This window comes from Bactrocera dorsalis, chromosome 1 (genome assembly GCF_023373825.1).
Source record: "Bactrocera dorsalis isolate Fly_Bdor chromosome 1, ASM2337382v1, whole genome shotgun sequence".
NCBI lineage: Eukaryota > Metazoa > Arthropoda > Insecta > Diptera > Tephritidae > Bactrocera > Bactrocera dorsalis.
In genome coordinates this window covers 14377676-14390981 of record NC_064303.1, presented here as the reverse complement: position 1 = coordinate 14390981, position 13306 = coordinate 14377676, and the positions used below count along the sequence as shown (strand labels likewise).

Here is a 13306-nt window from a genome sequence, read left to right as displayed (position 1 = left end):
TTGGAAAGAAAAAATATAGTGTGCAGTAACGCCAAATTTCAATGATGCACACTAATTGTTGATTCTGACAATTTTTCGTTCATCACAATACGTTCAAATGCAATTCTCAACTGGTTTATAAAAAAATTAATATGAATGACAAGAGTTGAGAACTTCAAATAATTGTCTGTGGTGAGAACATTTAACGCAAATAAACTACATACATTTTAGCTCTCCGAAGTCACTGTAATTCTCAACTAGTTTATATACATTATGACAAAAAAGTAACCGGAAATTAAATTCCTCGGGTAAATGATATTTAAAAAAAAAAATGTGAGCAAAAAAAAAAAAGGATTTTTTTAATAAAATTGTACGTGAAAACCCAATCATTGAAATATATTTTTCTTGGTTGGTATAAACGTCAGTAATAACTGCGCCCATGGCACATCAAAATAATCATTAGTGTTTAGTATACGCTTGTCTTTCTGAACTACATAAAGTGCATTGGACGATTTTGACGAAAAGTTAAATTATTCAACAAAGAAATTCCATTAAATTTTGGGTGCGGCATCATATTTCTGGTGCCGAAACGTTCAAAATCTTGGAGAAGGCTTCTTCTTCTCTTAAGTTAAAGTATCTTCTTTGTCTCGAACATATGTTTTTGATTGACAAAAATCATTCAATGAGGGTCGAGAACGCATTGACGATGAACCAGGAGGCCCAGGACGGCCATCGACAACAACTGGTGATCATCACGTTAATATAATAAACGAAATGCTGTTTGATAATCGACGACTAACAGTCAGAGATCTTACTGGCATCACTGAAATATTGGAAGAATTAGTGAAAATCATTTTGAAAGATCACGATTGATGCCAAAATCACTCAATTTTCCAAACAGCATCGCATTAACGTCAGTAAAACAATACTTTCCGACTACCAAGATGTCATGAAACATATTTTTAGTGGCGATGAGTCTTGGATATACGCTTATGAGCCGGAAACAGACGTTCAAACGGCCGAAAATCGTGGCACAGGTGAGCTGAAGCGAGAAAACTACGTCAAGCAGATTAAAAATCAAGGTTATGTTGACACTTTTCTGCTATTATCGAGTTGTGATTCACTCCGAATTCCTTCCGACCGACCAAACTGTCAAGAAGGAATATTATTTGAATGTTTTGCGGCGTTTACGGAAAAAGAGGCTGGAATTATGGGCCGGCAACTCTTTGTTTTTTGGCGTTGATTCTTCGTGAGTTTTTAGTAAAATTATCAATCGAATCAAACCTTATTCTTTTTCTAACGCAGCAGTCCAATGTTTCTTAAGTTGAAGTATTGAAAGCCGTGGAATACGTTCCTTCTCTTCGGGCTGAAGGCTGAGCATTCGCATAGATAATGTTTCTTATCATCCTCCGCGCAAAGCTCTGTCGAATTCATTTTCTGAAGGTGGGATGTTAAGTGTAGGAACCCTGTGATAATTCTTACATAGAAAATCAAGCTCCCATTTTGGATGGGTAACGGGTATAGAAGGATGGAGTCATGTGTAGAAGTTCACGCAAGTGTGGAAAGTTCTCTGATTGTCATTAACTTGGGAGTGGCCAGAACCTATTCTTTTACATATGGCTCAAGCAGCTCTCGACTTCCGGTCTTAGATCAAGTAACCTCTGGGTAGCCAAAGAACATTCGTTTAAAGGTGAGTCAAAGTGAGAATACGAACCATTCCTACTCAGGTCGCCACGTAAAAGACGCCCCTAATGAAAAATTACCAAGAGCCTCGGATAAGAAATGGACGGGATAAAGACTGAGATGAGTAGGTTTTTGTGGCATCTACTACAGTGGCCATGTAATGAAGCTCAAGTTCGGTGTGGGATTCGTGGTGCAAGAGAAACTCCATCGCCGAGTCCAGGCATTCACCCCGGTGGATGAACATCTAGCCATAATCCGCATTAAAGCAAAGTTCTTCAACATATCGCTGACTTCTGCCCACGCCCCGACGGAAGAGATGGACGATGTGACCACAGATGCCTTCCATGAGTGCTTGGAGCGCATCTATGAGAGCTGTCCCCGCCAAGATGTCAAATGTTTAGCGATTTTAACGCCAGCAAGGTATCTTTGACACATCCTCTTTATTTAGCGTTAAAAGGCCCCGACATTAACTGCGGTTTGTTACAAACTTCGTGGAAATCTTAATCAAATCCCTCACAGACTAATAAAAAAAAGCTATACAGAAGATTATTTGAAAGTTAGTCTTAAAAAATTAGTTATCGATATAAAAACGTAGGTATATATTTAATAGCTCTAAACAATTTCAGTTGATTTTTTATGCCACAGATATCCGATATATGATGACATGTGGCTGCTGCATAAATGTATGCGGTGAAACAAATGGCTGATTGAGGAACTTTGTCATTACTTTTTGGCATCATCACTCATCGATGGCAACATCGTTAAGTGCACGCAATGGTCCTTGAAATGTGTGGCACGTCTACAATAACGGCAGCAGCGGCGACGCTGCGCAGCACTAAAAGCGACTTCACTACATAAGCAGTTTGCAGCAGCTGCCAACAACAACAAATAAACGCGTAAGAGACTTACGAGCTGTAGGAGGACATGTTCACATTTATGTGCGGAATTTTTTGTGTTAGAATGTTCTACGATTTTTATTTTGCTAGCAAAACAAACATCGCTACGCATATATAGATGTATGTATGTGTATGTGTAAGATTTACCGTTTTAACGGCATTGCTTTGAATTTTGCTGTGCTGATCACGTTGGCGGTTCCTTTTGTCATTTCCTTAATGTGACTGCGTTATGGCGGGTCGGCAGCAACGCCGTGCCATATTTGTATATGTGGGTGTAAGTAGGTTTGTATGTATGAGTGGGTGCGGTTGCTGTGTACTCAGCTTCCTTTTCTCATGCGTGTTTGCATTGGCGCTTGTATGTTTGCGTTACGCAACCCGTGAGGCAGTGCGCTGCCCATATTATAGCCAATACAGCAGCGAGTTTGCTTCCCTGGTGTGACTGGTGTTATGATTCAGTGTGTGCTCACTGTTACAACTACAACTACAAAAACTACTGGCGCTATTGTCTTTGCTGTTGCCGCCATTTTTATATGCGACACTTAAATAAGCGCAAAAACGGCGGAAGGTGATGATATATGGCAATATACATATGTGTGTATGTGGTAGATTATATGTGTATGTATATGTGTATGTGTGTGTGACGCGTTACAATTCAGTTTGGCAAGTTTTACGTGTCAGGCGATTGGAGGCGGCACTCAAGGCATACACACACATCTATGTACATATGTATATCTACATATAAGACGGTGTAGGAGTGTAGTGTTGCATGTGACAACATTTATCATAAAATCTAGCTGTTGGGAAGCAAAAACGAAAACAAAACGTCAAATTCGGTAGCACTAAAGTTAGAATACCCTTCACAGTAGCTTTTTCTATAGCTTAAAAGGCTAAAAAAAGATTTTTGTACTGATTTTTATAGTTCAGTTTGCATGGCAGCTATATGATATAGTATTCCGATCTGAACGATATATTCGGATGTTATACTGTTGTCTTAAATAATCTATACTAAATTTGGTTATCGTCAAATAAAACAGTTTTCCATATGAGAATGGGATTTTTATTCTTCAGTTTGTATGGCAGCTATATGCTATAGTTGTCTGATCTGAAAAATTTCTTCATATAATAAAGCAATGCTTTGATTAATAATCTGTGCCAAATTTCGTGAAAAAAACTTCGACAAATAAAAAAGTTTTTCTTACAAGGACTTGAGTTTTATCGGTCAGTTTGTATGGCAGCTATATGCTACAGTTATCCGATCTGATTAATTTCTTTTGAGATTCTAGCAATGTCCAGGAAAATTATTTATGCCAAATTTCGTGACGATACCTCGTCAAATAAAAAAGTTTTCCATACAAGAATTTGATTTTTTACGTTCAGTTTGTATGGCAGCTATACGCTATAGTTGTCCGATGAAGGAAATTTCTTTGGAAATTTTAGCGCTACCTTTGACAATAACCCATGCTAAATTTAATGAAGATATCTTGTCAAATGAAAAAGTTTTTCATATAAAAACTTAATTTTGATCGTTCAGTTTCTATGACAGCTATATGCTATAGTAGCCCGATATCGGCGTTTCCGACAAAGGAGCAGCATCTTGGATAGAAAAGAATGTGTGCAAAATTTCAAAACGAAATCTTAAAATCTGAGAGACTAATTTGCATATTTAATGACACTGATCCTTTATGTTGCATATTTTTATAGGGTCCCCAACGTGACCTCCTGTATGTTACACACACTTCATGTCAAACTTAATATCCATATGTACATACATATATCCTCCGTTCAGTGTATAACAAAAACAATCGCATATCATCAATTTGTTGGTATATTCGCCTTTTGCTTCCACCTAACTGTCTTAAAAGTCAAGCATCGCGTTATCGTAAGTCATTTCACTGAGGGTGTATTAGTGTTAGTGCACGCGCGAGTATATTAAACGGTAAATAGGTGTGTGGTATTGTGGTAATGTGAAATATGCGGTTATAAAATTCCGTAACGGAAATTAACGGCACAGCGCTGAATCATGCAAGCGATTTCATGACGCCGATTTGGCAGTAAAATATAAGAAATAAAATTAATGAAACCAATGAAATCAGGAAACTGTGATTCTCTTGTAATATGTATAGGAGTGTGTATATGTACGAGTGTGTATTAATATATACCCTAGCAGTTAATGTATCATAAGCACGTGGTTTCAATCTGTGGACACTTAGTTTGAGTGAGTATTTAACGCCAGCACTGGATCAACGAACGGTCTAGCCTTCTGTGATCACGCATCTTTCCATGAAAAATCATTCCTACTTTTAGGAAATTGTGCCGCAATCGTTCTCACTGCAAAATAGTTTCGAATAGTAATGAAATACATATACAAGTATCTCTCAGTCCGTAACCCTGATTTCCCTAAAACTATTCCTATAGATCGAGGAAGTTTTCTCTCCATTGAGTTCGATCGTCGTGTAATGACTGTTTCAATTGTCCTCGAGCTAAAAATTGCACAAAAAATTATTTGGAACCATTTAAAGAAGGCTGGAAGTATGTGTAACTCGATGTATGGCCAAACGAATTCCAGCAAAAAAGCTCTCGGATCGAATTTCCGTCTGTGAGTCGCCGCTAAATCGCAACTATATCATTCCATTCCTGAAGCGTGATAGAAATTAAGCCACCTACTCGTACAACCATGTTAATCGAAAAATATCATGGTTAAAACGCAGTAAGCGAAAAGAAACCAGATTGATGCGCAGAAAAGTATGTATGCTGTGTTTGATGGGAGTAGTAGGGTCCACAATTAGACTGTCTGAAGGAAGCAATCGCCTAGAAGTGGCCAGTTTTGGAAAGTAATTATGTTTCATTTTTTTATATAGATCAAAAATAAAATTTATTTTTGATTTTTATTTTTTTAGATCAAAAATAAAAGTTATTTTTGATTTTTATTTTTTTAGATCAAAAAATAAGAATTATTTTTGATTTTTATATTTTTAAATCAATAATAAAAATCAATTCAAAATTTGCGTATCCATGGCTTCGAAAATTAGCTTTAGTTGTTCATTCTGTACCTGCCACTCAAGTCAGTGTAGAAAGGTCATTTTCGGCACTCAGATTGATATTGGGAGATTTGAGATATAATTTATCTGAGGAACATTTAGAATCGATTATGATGGTAAAATTGAACACCTGAAAAAACATCTTAACACTGACTTGAATGGCAGCCAAAACTTATAAGCCTCTCGCAGTAGTAACCATTACTTTTTAAGCTTTACGTAAGCTAAGAATTTTAGATTTTTTTTATTTCGCTCTATTCACGTTTTATAGCTGATACATATCAATGATATTTTCATAATTTTCTATATTTTAATTGTCAGTTTCTTCTTTATCACTACGCCTAAATTTGCTTCTTCTGAATACTGTTATAATTAAAGCATTGCTACCGTGAATATATTTACGTAAGAGTTTATTGGCCGTTTGATAATGGACAAGTCGCATATATTCATATATAAAAATTGGAATGATGCAGCATATTATAATACATCCGTCATAAATAAATAAATACAAATTTTGAATTGATTTTTATTATTGATAAAAAAAAATTAAAATCAAAAATAACTTTTATTTTTGATCTAAATATATAAAAATCAAAAATAACTCTTATTTTTGATCTAAATATATAAAAAACAAAATAATTTTTATTTTTGATCTAAAAAAAAATCAAAAATAATTCTTGATTTTTTTGATTAAGTCCCTGTTAAAAAGTAATGGTTACTACTGCGAGAGGCTTATAAGTTTTGGCTGCCATTCAAGTCAGTGTTAAGATGTTTTTTCAGGTGTTCAATTTTACCATCATAATCGATTCTAAATGTTCCTCAGATAAATTATATCTCAAATCTCCCAATATCAATCTGAGTGCCGAAAATGACCTTTCTACACTGACTTGAGTGGCAGGTACAGAATGAACAACTAAAGCTAATTTTCGAAGCCATGGATACGCAAATTTTGAATTTGATTTTTATTATGGATTTAAAAATATAAAAATCAAAAATAATTCTTATTTTTTGATCTAAAAAAATAAAAATCAAAAATAACTTTTATTTTTGATCTAAAAAAATAAAAATCAAAAATAACTTTTATTTTTGATCTAAATATATAAAAATCAAAATTTAAAAATCATACAATATTTCGCATATAGTTCACCTAAAAATCATGATGGTGTAATCAAAACTTTTCTACGATGTTCCTTTATGTATGATTTTTTTCATTAAAAATTGTAAAATAACTCTTATTTCCGGTCCCTGCTTTTTAAGCTTTACGTAAGCTAAGAATTTTAGAATTTTTTTATTTCGCTCTATTCACGTTTTATAGCTGATACATTATCAATGATATTTTCATAATTTTCTATATTTTAATTGTCAGTTTCTTCTTTATCACTACGCCTAAATTTGCTTCTTCTGAATACTGTTATAATTAAAGCATTGCTACCGTGAATATATTTACGTAAGAGTTTATTGGACGTTTGATAATGGACAAGTCGCATATATTCATATATAAAAATTGGAATGATGCAGCATATTGTAATACATAAGGCAAAAATAAATAAATACAAATTTTGAATTGATTTTTATTATTGATAAAAAAAATTAAAATCAAAAATAACTTTTATTTTTGATCTAAATATATAAAAATCAAAAATAACTCTTATTTTTGATCTAAATATATAAAAATCAAAAATAATTTTTATTTTTGATCTAAATAAAATCATAAGAGTTACGGTCCCTGGTTAAAACACAGTAAGCGAAAAGAAACCAGATTGATGCGCAGAAAAGTATGTATGCTGTGTTTGATGGGAGTAGTAGGGTCCACAATTAGACTGTCTGAAGGAAGCAATCGCCTAGAAGTGGCCAGTTTTGGAAAGTAATTATGTTTCATTAAGGCAGTTCCAGGCTATAGGCATCAAAGATTACACGCCAGAAGTTCTAGGAGCTTGGTTGGTTGGTTCTTAAGCATCCACTTCATGATATTCTAGATCTTCAAGTTATCGTTAATTGTTCATGTGTATGCCGAATTATTTTGCTGGCTAAAAATTCGGCCCAATAGAAGCTTTTGAAAATCGATCAACGAATGTCAAGTTTTGTCGAAGACATGAACCAATGGTCTCAGTTTTATTTAGAAGAAGTTATATGACCACTTCTAATAGCAATCAGCGTACAATATTGAAATTCGACAACGTAGATACATATCTACTGTAGTTTCGTAACTGACTTCATAGTTGAGAGTAAGATTAATATTGAAATTGAGATTCAGGTTGATATTATGATAGAGATTGAGGTCGATATTGAGGTCGAAATTAATATAGAGATAGCGATTCAGATTGAGATTCGTTAAGAGAATGATTTTGAAATTGAGACTGTGATTGAGATTTAAATTGAATTGAAATTAAAATTAAAATTGAGATTGATATTGACAAGGAGATTCAGATTGAACTTGGGATTCAGAATGTGATTTAAATTGATAATGAGAATGAAGTTGAGATTCATATTAAGAATGATACTGAGAATGAGATTTGGAATGAGATTCAGATTGATCTTGAAATTGATATTGAGATTAAGAATACGATTGCGACTGAGATTGAGATTCAGTGTGACATTCAGACAGAGTAAATGTGGCTGTGATTGGGATTGATATTGAAATCGAATTGGCAAAACAGAGATACCGATTGAACCAGAGATTGAGACTGTGATTTAAATTGAGATTGGTAATGAGAATGAAGTTGAGATTCAGAATAAGATTCATATTAAGAATGAGATTAAGGTTGAGATTGAAATTCAGATTGAGGTTGAGATTGATATGAAGGTTGAAATTCAGATTCAGATTGAGATAGCGATTCAGATTGACATTGAGATTCAGGCAGGGACTGAGATTGAGATTGATATTGGGATTGAGTTTGAGATTAAAATTTAAATAGATATATAAGTAGAAAGATAAATAGAGATAGATAGAAAGAGGTGGAAAAAACAAAACATGAAAATCGATAGATTTCTACTTGTGATTACTAAGTGCTTTCGATACGATATTAAGGAAGGGCTTTCGAAAAACTAAGCGATTTCAAAAGATTTCGTGACCGCGAAAGGCCCACTTCATGTCCACTTTTGAGAAAATAGAGTTTAAAGGTGATTTTAAGCAGCGTTAAGAGACAAAACCCAGTAAGAGGCCCACGATTCTCTGATAAGAGCACGAGAACATACATACATATACATATATAAGGTAATAAAAACGGTAAATTATACACATTTTGTTCATTTAAGATTCTACTACAAACTCAACCCATTCTACATCAAAAATGCGAACGGTATCTTTTCACGAACAACAGCTCACCACATTTGCATCCATTTCGTGTGAACAACCGCCATCAGTCTAACCACATTTACAGACCCCGACTGCCGCTAATCCATTTAACAGTTATACGAATAAGCTGAACAGCAAGCAAATGTGTCTTGTTGATTGGTGTCTGCACACACATTCGTACATACATACATACATACGCGAGTACCAAAAACGATGCTTGTTCGTGCCATGATGACACACTCGTGGCTTAACGGTACACCTCAAGTGTGAAATATCCTAAATTATGTGAATGTTTACATGCGTGTCTGCGGATTGCGCTTCGATATGAGTAGCTCCACAAATGAGAATATGCACGTGTGTGTGTGTGTGTGCGCTGGCGATTTCGTAGCGGATTTGCGTGCGCCGCAAAGGGAATACATACGTGAGAAATTCATTTCAATATTACGCTGACGCAAACGCACATTGGTATGTAGGTGTGTATGTAAATACGCGCTTATATAAGTGAATTTGTGTATAAATGGGCTATACTGACTGTTGCGGTTGTGGAAGAAGAAGCAAGGCACGAAATGGACGCAGCACCAAATAACAGGTACTTGGTAAATATTTGATAAGAAATGCTTTATTTATTCAGTCAACCAGAAAAGTGGCAACAAATTTAAGCTAAAAGAGAATGCGAGCGCTGCGACGTAACGAGTGAACGGCCACAATTTGTAGACCTCACGAGCTGAGATAGCGGTCATATAGCTAACACAAAGTGGAAAGGCGGAAAGGAGTGTGCAAATAAATGGCTGGAAATAAAACGAAGGCACAAAAAAAGTAAAAAAATAGAAATAAATAAAAAAATGTATAAATAAAAAAACAAAAATAAAAACCTAAAAAAATAAAATCTCAATAAAAAAGAATTACCAAAAATATTGCAAAAACAAGAAAAACGTTAACTTCGGCTGTAATGCATGAAGCTATACCCTTCATAGGAGCATTTCTTGTGGCATAATAGGTTGCAATAAGATTTTTTCCTCGATTTTAGCCAGTCAGTTTGTGTGGCAGCTATATGATATGTTGGTCCGATCTGAACAATTTCTTCAGAGATTATGGCGATCATCATTGCTGCCAAATTTCGTGAAGATATCATATTAAATAAAAAAGTTTTTCTTATACGGACTTTAGTTTGATAGCTCAGTTTGTATGGCAGCTATATGCTAAAGTAGTCCAATTCAAACAATATGCTCGAATAATATAGCAATCTTCTTAACTATACACCATGCCAAATATCGTGAAGATAGCTCGTCAAATAAAAAAGTTCTCCATACAAAGACTGGATTTTGATCGTTCAGCTTGTATGGCAGCTATATGCTATAGTGGTCCGATATCGGTTTTGACAAATAAACAGCTTGTTAAAGAGAAAGAAACGTGTGCGAAATTTCAGTTCGATATCTTGAAAATGAGCTCGTGTAAATGCATATGAAGATGACTAAATCGACTCAGCTCGTCACCGCTGATCATTTATGTAAGTATGTGTGTACTTTACAGTGTCTCCTACGTTTCCTTGTGGTATTACAAAATTCGTAGCCTGTTCAGGGTATAAAAAAAATATAAAAGTAAAAATTATCGACCGAAAGATAGGATTTTTGCTGCCGCCTTGTACGCGTTGAGTGAAATTAAAAATTTAAGAGTGCGCTCCCACTTAAAGGCGCACTGCTGTAGGTGAAGCGTAAAAGACAATAAAAGACCTGAGCGCGCACAAAGGAGCATCTATTACATGGCAAAAAGGAAATCAACTTAAAAAATACAAATTATATATGAGCGTTGGCGCAGCTAACCTGTAAGAAATTGTACAACAATAACTTCTTTGAACTTTAAATTTTTTTTGAATACTCAGATAATGGAAGAAGGTATTTCAAGGGTGTATTTGAGATTTTATTTATTCAATAAATTTTGAATTTTCATAATTATTATCTTGCTCAAAATATAAAAAAATATAATTTTCTTTCCACAATTTAAACCAACACTTCATATCAAATCCATCTTATTCCAAGGATCTTACTTATTCACCTTTTATTAACAGTCGTATAAACTAGTAATAACCGTGTTCTATTCGCTTTTCCCTACTCGCTTGCTTTGTAGCGCAACTCTCTTGTCAAACAATTTTTTAGCAGAAAGCAACAACAAAGTTCGCGAGTTGAATACGAAGCCAGAGAGCAAGAGGCTATCTCACTGAAATGCTATGACATCTTTGTTTTGTAATTATAATTTTTTCAAAGATTTTCGGGAAAGCCTTTTTATAGAAAGCTTTACAAAAATGTTACTATGTTCAGAGAGCAGAATTCCTTCAAAAATAAAGAAGAATCACCTTTATGTCATGCTTAAGAAGACTTATGGGAGCTAGATTTTAGCGCATGTAGTGCCAAGTTACTTGAAAAGCTCGTTTAATCTGATCCATTCGTTACTCTCCAACATTTGATGAATCGAACATTTCGAAGATACAAATAAAGAAGAACTACCGCTGTATGCTTGAAAAGCTCGTTTACCCTGATCGATACGCTACTCTCTAACATTTGACGAATCGAAGATAGCACTATCTTTCCTTTGCTTTGTTCAGAGAATAGAACTGCATCACAAATAAAGAAGAGTGGAACCCCTTCACGAAAAAGGAAGATAGATTTCAGTGTAAGTAGGGCCAGGATACTTGAAAAGCTTGTTTAGTCTGTTCGATTCGCCACTCTTCAACAATTTAAGAAACGAAGACATCAATAACTTAATTACATTTCTTTGGCTATTGAAATTTTTTATTCCCGTACTTGTGAGGAGCTCGTGAAAGAATATAAAGATTGAGATCTAAACTTATTTCTCTCAAAAAGCCTCTCAAAGCGAACTAGTTTTGATTCCCCGTTTACTACAACCGATTCATTTTGCACCCACTATCTCACTCAGGTTAACTGTAGGACCCCGCGCAGCATGAGTGCGTGAAAAAAATTGCTACTTGGCGGAAAATGAAAACCAACCGAGCGTAATATTGCGAACGGGAATTGAATGTGCCAGCAATGTGCATGTGACCCAACCGACCGACCGTCCAGTAGCAGGCAGGCAAACAATGCGGGTACGCGCGTATAACAAATATGTATATACAGGAGTATTGGCAATCACGTGACCAGCGCTCGCCTACAAAGCGCAGTTAACAACGAAGAGCGCTTGGCAGGTGCTTTGGACAGCCGTCTGTTGTGTTTGGGGAGGTTCAGCATGCAGCTGCAGGAAGATGCTATGGCGAAACTTGGGGAGCAGAAAATTACCACACACATTTACAGTTAAATACATAAGTACAAAACACAACAACTCGAGAATTAATGAAAATAATGAAGGACAGTACACGAAGGAGTTTCCAGCCCTTATTTGAAGTGGGGGAAGGCAAAAGGCGAAAAGTTACACAAGTAGTAGATGCGTCGAAAGACAAGCAAAGAAAGCTAGAATTGCGGATTTGCATTTAATTGAGACAAACAACAATAAAGGAAAGACATAAAATGTGAAAAAAATAAAATAAGAGCAACGCGTGGTGTGTGGAGCGTCCTTAAAAGTATATTTTGAGAGTGTCCGTCCAAACTGGCTTGCATAAGAGATGTGTCTCAAAAACAACGCAAAGAAATAAAATAAAAACCTAAGCCACAAAAAATAAAAAACAACAAAAACAAATAAAAAGAGCACAGCAAACAACGCGCGACGCTCTAAAACCCCGCACGCCTTGACCCCCATCAAGTAGGAGCAGCTGTTCGGCGCTTGTCGTGCAGAAAAGGTCACACTTTCATTTATTTTTTGGCAATTTTCTTGTGTTTTCTTTAACTTACAAGCATTTATTTGAGGCAAAAAAGTTTCGCCTTTTCAATTTATTTTGTTGCCGGTTTGTTGGTGAGCAATTTTTCTGATTGCCTTTTATTGTTCGTTTGTTTATCTGTTTGTTTTTGTATGGGTTTTTGTTTTCTGTACAGCGCGTTTGTCCACTCGAATGGCTTGGCCATCAGCTTCTAATGTCCTTTCGTGCATTGTTGCATGAATATGTGTGTGAGTATGAGTTGTTGCTGTTGTTTGGTATGGCTTTTATGCCACTTTTGCAGTTTTTAATTCCTTTTGGCAATGGCTTTTCTCCTTTGTGTGCTCGAGCTTTTCGTTCGTGTAGCTGTCATTTTGCTTGCCTTCGCGTACTTTAGTGGGACTCTAACGTAAGTTCGAGAACGCTTTTGACCTTCTGGCCGAAATTAAAGCGTGGGCTGACGTACAGTGTACAATGGAAGAGGAAATTGTGTACTTAAGCATCGGTTACCCTCGTACAATATATACTCCATTTGATTCTCGGATTATTCAATAAGGACATTCATATACAAGTCAATAAATATGGAATCAGCTTTGGGAGGTAAAAATCATGCTTCATT

At 35.4% G+C, this 13306-nt stretch overlaps 1 protein-coding gene across 12 annotated transcripts in view; it reads right to left on the bottom strand.

The window, feature by feature from the left end:
- LOC105228487 (semaphorin-1A) overlaps positions 1-13306 on the bottom strand; it is a 481986-nt gene that overhangs the window by 193620 nt on the left and 275060 nt on the right. The window lies entirely within an intron of this gene.